The sequence below is a fragment of the Adiantum capillus-veneris genome, chromosome 12 (genome assembly GCF_014529385.1).
Source record: "Adiantum capillus-veneris isolate H3 chromosome 12, ASM1452938v2, whole genome shotgun sequence".
NCBI classification, from domain to species: domain Eukaryota; kingdom Viridiplantae; phylum Streptophyta; class Polypodiopsida; order Polypodiales; family Pteridaceae; genus Adiantum; species Adiantum capillus-veneris.
In genome coordinates, this window is record NC_140942.1 from 45,598,275 (window position 1) to 45,607,271 (window position 8,997).

Here is an 8,997-nt window from a genome sequence, read left to right on the forward strand (position 1 = left end):
ACGCAAAGACCATTAAATACAATGACGTAATGACGCATATAAATACAATGACGCAATGAATTGAGTGATAGAAGAGGCAAGTCGAAAACTCAGAATTTTCAATCAAAAGATGTGAGCGCGAGTAGAAAAGAGCGTTATACACCATGGAAGGTACTTAGAGAGCCAGAGCTTTTACAACACAGAGCAAAATTGTTCAAATACAATATTTGTGGCTTTAAGAGATCTCTCTCTTATCCTCGCATAACTCAGCATAACTTCCTATATCTATATAGAGCTCTCCGTTTAAACACATATCCTCTGTTTCATTTTGTAGCTCCTCTGCATGCACCCCATATAGAGTAGTAGCATCTTGATGCTCGTCTGGCACCACCGCAGCGGCTTCTGATTGAGCATCTTCTCTGATCTTCTCCATTGATGCTGTTGTGATTGGCACATGGTAGCCTTCATACGTCCTTGCACTGTGAGGGGCTACCTCTATGACGTACCACCAGTTTGATGTAGACTTTGTAGGATGAAATATTACCTGCCAGAGCCACATAACTTACATGAGAGCTTTCAAGCACATAACTTGTAAAAGGGAGATGTTAACTATTTACATACTTACTTGTTCACAATGCTCGGGTAGTACGAAAGTGTCTCTTAGGTCAGTCCATTTCTTAGTAGAATCCACCTCAAGAAAACCAGACTCTCCTCTACGCACAGTAGCGTTGCGACCCTCCATGATTATCTTGAACCATTGCACGTCGAACAAGTCGACAAAAAATCCTCTGTAATCAATCCTCAAAATCTCTTGCAGCGTGCCGAAGTAAGTGAGTTCCGCCACCACAGGATCTGCATCAGATGAACGTCGTCGACTAGACTGTTCAAATTTTGCCATGATTCCACAATCTTGAGTAAAACGCTTTTTGTCGATTCGTTCCACCCTAAAATGTCGACCTTTACACCATGCTGCTGTGTATGACTTATACTACAACGAACAAAGATTATGAGTGGCCGTTCAAACGTTTATAAATAAAGTCACTTGCTAGTCGTACATTGCAAACTTACCTTGGTCGCGCAACCCCGAGAGTACTCCCACTCTTCCTCAGTCGCTTCGTCACCGCATTGTTGTGCGCTTTTCAATTGGTTGTGCAACCATCTTAAGCTCATGAAGGTTGGTAGGCTCTCCAGAACCGCTGGATAGTGCATCGATGGTCGTCTTCCCCGTCTCCACTCGATTCGTGCCCTTTGTCGCTCTTGCTTTGCATCCTCATATTGTGAAATCCACTTTTGCATCACTGGATTGTGAAGCATGCAAAATCGGTTGATTTTAGCCTCTAGATCTTCCGTCATATTCTTCTCAACACCGAGATTGCACATGACAATCCCAGATATGCGCTCATCATCTATGGTTCGCCATAGCGTGTCCCGGGATTTATCAAATCCATCTAGCCACTCTTCAATGTACACTAGGGACTCTGATACCAACCAACCTTTTGCCATGCTACCCTCCGGACGTGCCTTTTGACGCACATATCCCTTAAGCATTTTCATGAAACGTTCTAAGAAGAACATCCATCTGGAATGAACTGTGCCAGCTATTTCCACCTCATCAACTATGTGAACAAGAAGATGCACCTGAATGGTTAGCATTGTAGTAGGAAAATGTTTCTCAAACATGCACACAAGCGCCGCAGCATTTAGTTTGGCGAATGGTATGGAGTCTACGTTGATCTCCTTTTGTGAGATCCATTGCACCAGCTTTGCAAGTTTGTAGATTGTGTTACGGATGTCGAGAGACAAATATCCCTCAATGGCAACCGGTAAAATAAACTGTAAAGTATGTGCAGCAATGATATTAAAGTCCACATTGTTATGCAATGATATTAAAGTCCACTATGAACGTACCTGACACATTTTATGCCAATCGTGTGACTTCAAACCGGTAAGCTTTCCTTCTTTAGTAAAACACGTTCGGAGCGAGTGCATTACGCCAGTGGGGGTCCGCAAAGATCGAATGGTCTCTTTTACTTTGCGTTCTTGGGCTCCTGTGAAAATCCATGGTGCTTTAGGGAGTTTTATCGATCCATCAGACGCTGTTTGCGGCCAATATTGCTCCATAAGATCCACATTTCTAAGGTCAACTCTGGCTCCCAAAGTATCTTTCTTGCCGGTCAGATGGTCCCATAGTAGATTACCCACATTCTTGAATATGTGCATTGGATCGAGCAAGTGATTGATCATGAGTCGGGGCCAGTATGGTAACTCGTACCATAGAGATAGTCTCTTCATCCCTGGAGGCAATCCGTCATCGCACATCTCCTTCTGCTCTAACCATGCTTGTGCAGACATCCTTGGTGGCTCTCTTCCCAAAAAGCCGTCGCGTAACACATGATTCTCTGGAAGATACGCTTGATGACCTTCGTAGATTTGCTTCTTCAGTGAGGGTGCCCTACGTGCATTCAGTCTAGGTCCACATGTGACACATGCTCTGTATCCGCTTGTTTGAAGCCCTGCATGTATACACATGATAATAGATCAACTATGGGAAAAAACAAGATTTACAGTGTCTGAGTGAGGAGTGTCAATAGATCACCTGAGCATTCTGTTAGCTCGGGATAGTCATGCATGGTCCACATTAGAATGCCTCTGATCAAAGCATTCCGTCGTCCTGTGTGTCGGCTCATATCCACCACCTCTATGCCAATCCACAATTGTTGTAGCTCTTCCAATAGTGGACGAAGATACACATCCATATTCCCCACTTTATATCGCCCTGGCACAATCAAGCTTAGCCATAGGTGCCCCTTCTTCGTAGTCAACCACGGGGGAATGTTGTAGTTGACGATGACAACGGGCCATACACTATAAGATGTTGATCTTTGACCAAATGGATTTACGCCATCCATAGCCAGGCCTAAGCGCACATTTCAAGCTTCCCTGGCAAAATCCGACCATGTTCCATCTATATGTTTCCAGGCTACGCAATCTGCACGAATTCGTAGCACACCATCCGAAGATTTATTCTCCTCATGCCATGATGCTAGGGCGGCCATGGACTTACATTCGAAGAAATGCTTGATGCGAGGAAGCAGAGGGAAATGTCGCAAAACCTTTTGTGGAATTTTTGTCCCGTGGAGATCTACTCGATATCTTTCGGAATCACATTTCGAACACTTCTCCATGTCTATGTATTCCCCTCTGAAAAGAATGCAGTCATTAGGACAAGCGTGGATAGAATTGTAATCCATCCCCAAGTTTCGCAAAATCTTTCTTGCTTCATCTCGGGAATCTGGCATCACATTGTCAGCTGGTAGTATGTGCTCTTTCAGCAATCTACACAACATAAAAATATGATACAGTTGTGTAAAAATCTATCAGATCATTATACATTTAGAGTTTTATTAAAGTAAACTAATTGTAATAGATCACCTGAAAAGCGCTATGACGCTAGTGTCACTCCATCCAAACTTTGCCTGCATGTTGAGAAGAACCAGGAGTGCTTTCAATCTAGACATACGTGCTCCATTATACAATGGCGTATCGGCTTCACTTTTCATATCATCATAGATAAGCCTTTCTGAATCCATGATCGTCTCGATCATCTCATCAATCTCAGGCTCAAACATTGCCTCGTTGGGGATGTGCTCTGCATGATCATCCCCCGAGCTGTCAGAGGCTACATCTTGTGGCCTCACATATGCTGCTTGACCAAAGCGCCTGCGAACACGTCTATTGGGTTGCAAGATTGCTGCTTGTTGGCCAGTGTCAGAGTCCGACGAGTTATGATTGGCAACAACTCGATCTTTAATAGATGGATCGAACTCGCCAAATTCGCGAACGTGATGCAAAGAAACACGTCTTGTCCGTCGCACAACATGCTTGCATTGATTACAAGGACATAAGACCCTCGTTGAGAGATAGGTGTTTCGATTGGACGGTCCCACATCCTCGTCACTACTCATAATGAGGATAAAAAACTTATAACCTGGACAACAAATTTAATATTCTATTGGCATTCTTCGTCTTCTCTCTCTCTCTCTCTCTCTCTCTCTCTCTCTCTCTCTCTCTCTCTCTCTTTACCTCACATTCTCTAGTCATGTCCAATCCCCGCACACCTCGGTCTAGAGGTGCACGGAGATCAGAACCACCGGGTTATAATCTCGTCTTTATTGGTCAATACTTATATTTGTGGGTACAAGAAATCTACACACCCACGTCTACATGATACTGCATGTAGTGGACAAAACCCCTTTGCCTCTTCTCTAGCTGTAGCACTTCACACCATCTTAACATCTTTTCACAGTAGATCTTTTCACTGTTCGTCTAACTCTAACCCCTAAACCGTAAGTAATTTTTGCGTGGACTTGATCTAACGTAAATAAGCGTAAATCTAAATAAACGTAAATCTAACTAAAAATAAACCTAAATCTAATTTAACGTAAGTCTACATCTAACCTAATCTTTAACGTCTTTTGGGATTGTTTCCTACGACGTTAAAACTCTCTTCTTCTTGTGTGTGTGTGTGTGTGTGTGTGTGTGTGTGTGTGTGGGTAAACCTAAATAAACCTAAGTCTAATCTAATATAACATAAATCTAAATCTAACGTAAATTATGTTATATTAAAAACAAAGAACTAAACTAACAGGGATTATAACAACCTTAAAACTGATTTAACACATAATTTTTCACATAACTCGGCAAGAGTTGGCATTCTCATCACTAAAGATGTGAGAGTTAACTTCCGGCGGTGACGTTGCCTCATCTCCATCCACATCTGACGACAGCAATTGGCCCTTTAGACCGTTCTTGCTCTTGTTACTAACTTTGAAGTTGCTATTGAATGACTAGAGGTTGTCTAGATGGTCATTGTGTCGGGGATGTAGTGACTCTTGCCGCCCTGAAAATCCACCTTCTTCCCTATCTTCTGAAGACATTTCACCAGTACTTTTGGATCGACGGAGCCCACCATGAGTGAAGGCAGCAATACCCTATATTCCATTGAGTGCTTTCTTCACCCGCTTCATGCAGGCATCGCAGTCTATGGAGACCTAAATCTAATCTAATATAACGTAAATCTAAATCTAGCATAAATAAACGTAAATCTAGTTAAAAATAAACCTAAATCTAATTTAATGTAAGTCTACATATAACCTAATCTTTAACGTCTTTTAAGATAGTTTCCTATGACGTTATAACTCTCTTCTTCTTGTGTGTGTGCGCGTGTGTGGATGTGTGTGCCAATAAAAAGAGATAAATGGTAAAACCTTTCTATCACTCATGCCAAGTATGATAGATTGATTATGCCATTTCCCTCTTGAATAATAGGTCTTGAGTTCAACTCCTTGTCGGCTAGATCTTTAGGTCTTTTAATTTTAATTAGTTTCCTACGACGTTAAATTAGTTTCTCTCTCTTTCTCTCTCAATGTGTGTGCGTTTTTTTGGATCGTATGCATGTTTTCTCTCTCTTTTCCTCTATCAATGTGTGCGTTTTTTGTTTATGCATGTTCTCTCTCTCTTTTCCTCTCTCAATGCGTGCGTTTTTTGTTTATGCATGCTCTCTCTCTCTTTTCCTCTCTCAATGTGTGTGTGCATTCTTTGTTTATGTATGTGTGTGTGCGTTTTTGTTTTTGTTTGTACTCTCTCTCTCTCTCTCTCTCTCTCTCAAAAACACTATGTGTGTGTGAGAGAGAGAGAGAGGGAGAGAGAAAGAGGGGAAGGGAACATGAGAATGAGGAGAGGGAAGGAGCATACCTGGCTCTCCTTCCTCTCCTCGTGTGTGTGTGTGTGTGTGTGTGTGTGTGTGGAGAAGAAAAAGAGAGAGAGAGAGAGAGAGAGAGAGAGGGAGAGGGAGAGAGGGAGAGCGTTACCTGCTCCTTGCTTGAGGGCGCCGAAAAACTCAGATCTGAGATCTGAGTTTTTGGGCGCGCTCGGTTATTTTTTTAGCCCAGCCGGCGTCGCTATGAGCGTCGCAAATTTACAAAGACATTTGCGACGCTCATAGCGACGCCGGGAATTTATTTTTTGAGCGTCGCTTTGTGAGCGTCGCTAATATGAATAGCCTCTTGTAGTGTTTGCTGTTTCTGTTGCTCTCATTAAGTATCATTGGCTTCTGAATCTGCATGTACAACTTTATCTCCATTGTAGCCATATAGCTACAGAATCTGCTCTGTTGTAGTTGGACTTGTGTTGCCACTGCTACTATTTTACTCTGCTGTACTTGAACTCTCGGCTCGATTTGAGTCCATGTTCGCTTGTTTGGTACAAACAGTCTCCTAGCAGATTTTGGTATCGATTAAGAAAATTTTTGATGTGTGTACCAACCTAATCTGCAATCACATGTGAATTCTGCCCCTGTTCGTCCGATGGGAAGCTAATTTGCAATGCAATCAATTGCACTAGCCAATTTCTAGCGTGCCAAATTTTGCAATTTGTCCAATGCTTCACTACTTTGAGTTGACTGTTTTCTCACTTTTTCGGTTTTTCTTTTGTTGTTCTTGCTTTTTCGCGGTTTGTTCAATTTTTCCTGGCTGTTGTTCTCGATTTTTGCTCCTTTGCGGTACATTTCTCCGGCTCTACATTTTTTGTTTTTCTGGGTTTTTTGGCTTTTTTTGACACTTTTGACAACTTCCTTTTTATTTTTCTTAATCTTTTGAAAATTTTGGAATTTTTTATATTTTTAGTATTTTTATGATTTTTAAAGGAAAGTTTTGATTTTTAATGAATTTTTCTAGTAATTTTCTAGATTTTTTGTGATTTTTTTGAAGGTTTTATGAATTTTTTGATTTATTGGAAATTTTTCAATCGTTTTTGAATTTTTTATGAATTGTTTGTGAATTTCTATGAGTTTTTTACAATTTTTAGGGATGTATCTATGTCAAATTTTTATTTTTTAATGATTTTTCTATGAGTTTTTTTTTAATAAATGTTCTATGTTTTCTATTTTTTTGTAATTTTTGTGAGTTTTTATTTTTTTATTATATGGATTTTTAATAATTTTCTTAATTTTTATTGATTTTATTTTTTAAATTATTCTTTTTATGCCTTTCTTTTTTTTCTAATTTTTGTGTGTTTTATTTATCTTTTTTTGTGAATTTCAAGACTCCCTTTTCTTTGAAAATTGTAATGGATTTATTTATTTATTTATTAAAAAAAAATAATTTTGTAATTCAAAATAATTCAAAAAAAAACTTTATATTACCTGCTTATTTTATGTAGCGGGAGTTGACTATAGCAGCGAGCTGCATGTGGGCGAGTCGCACTGCGGAATTGAATGCGGACTGTGTGTTGTTAGCGCAGTCAGCGAGACAGGGGAGAGAGGTAGAGAGAGAGAGGGCATCGCCGAAAGGCAGTAGAGCAAGAAGTCCCTGGGCGCGCGTGTAGGTGGACTGATCTGCTTTGATTGCAGGCCTGGCGCAGGCAGTACGTCAGAGGGAGAGAGTAAGAGAGGGTTGGTGCATGCGTGGTGCGCAGTCACGGGGCACAGGGAGTGTGTGTAGACGGGCGTGAGTAGTCTCTTCAAGCGCTACCACTGGCCAATCGCGGGCTTGTGTGTGAGGGTTGACCTAATGCACGCGTCGTCAATCACGGGGTCCCAGCCTGACGGACGAGGTGCAAGGCGACAAATACGAGCATAGTTAACAAGAGAGAGAGAGAGAGAGAGAGAGAGAGAGAGAGAGAGAGAGAGAGAGAGAGAGAGAGAGAGAGAGAGAGAGAGAGAGAGAGAGAGAGAGAGAGAGAAGGACAAAGCGCGATTTTAGAGAGACAAAGAGGGAGAGAGAGAGAGAGAATGAGAGGGCTAGCGATAGAATGAGGGGGTTAGAAAGAGGATGCTAATAATCACTAGTGGGGGAGAGAGAGAGAGGGAGAGGATAGGTTAGAGAGAGAGAGAGGGTGTGTGTGTGTGAGGGGCGGTCTTCAAGCGCCATGAGAAGAAGAAGAAGAATATCTTAATGTCGGCAAAAACTATCCCAAGAGACCGTAAGGATCCATCCGATGCGAAGATTTTATGCGCCGAAAGGCACGGGAGTCGAAGCTCGAACTGGTTTTTTTTTTTTTTTAATTCAATCGTCCAAAAATGTCAAAAATAGGCCGAAAATCCAAAAATACCCAAAAGTCCAAAAACTTCTAGGAATCTTAGAAAATCATCGACAATCACGATTGAGCACTTTTGACATGCAAAACCACACCAAAAATCGTAGTTTTTACCAAAAATCCAATTCGACAAAATCGTCAGCCCAATCCGATTTGACGAACGAAAGCTCAAATGCGCTCGAAATCAAGTCATAAACAGAAATTCAAAACAACTCGTAAAGATTGCAAGATATCAATTTATTATGGAATGAACCGAAAATTGCCAGAAAATTGCAAAAGTTATAAAAAATACCCAAAACATTTTTGAAAATTCTCCACACATAGGGCATTGGTGCAGACAAATAAAATGACAAAAAGCACATCAATTCAATTCCCAATTAATTTGATCAATAAAATCCAACCTAGCCAATTAAACCGGCAAAATTAGCGACAAAATTAGGTCAAAAATTGATGCAATTGAAGTGTGTAAATCCATGTTTTGAGCTCAAAACGGCATCAATTAACCATTACACACGTCAAATATGCAGTCAAAACATTGAATTAATCATGCACATTAAGCACTTTTCAGGCACGCGCACACTAATAATTGGCAGTTTTTACCAATCTTTAGGTGCGCACACAAAAGGGTAAATCTTGTCAAAATTGTAATGTGATTTCATAAATCTTTAGTTGGGCATGACCACAACACAAATCAATTATCACAATTGAAAAATCATTAAGCACACATTGATTTTTAGGTGCACAATCAAAAGCAAAATAGTGCACACACACTTAAAATTAGGCATACACACACTCAATTAGAATGCACACACAATTGATTTTAGTGCACACACACTTGCAATTGACCATCCAAGCATGCAATTAACACAATTAACACTAGGTTGGTAATGGGACACTTTTATGTCCTGGGACACTTTTATGTCC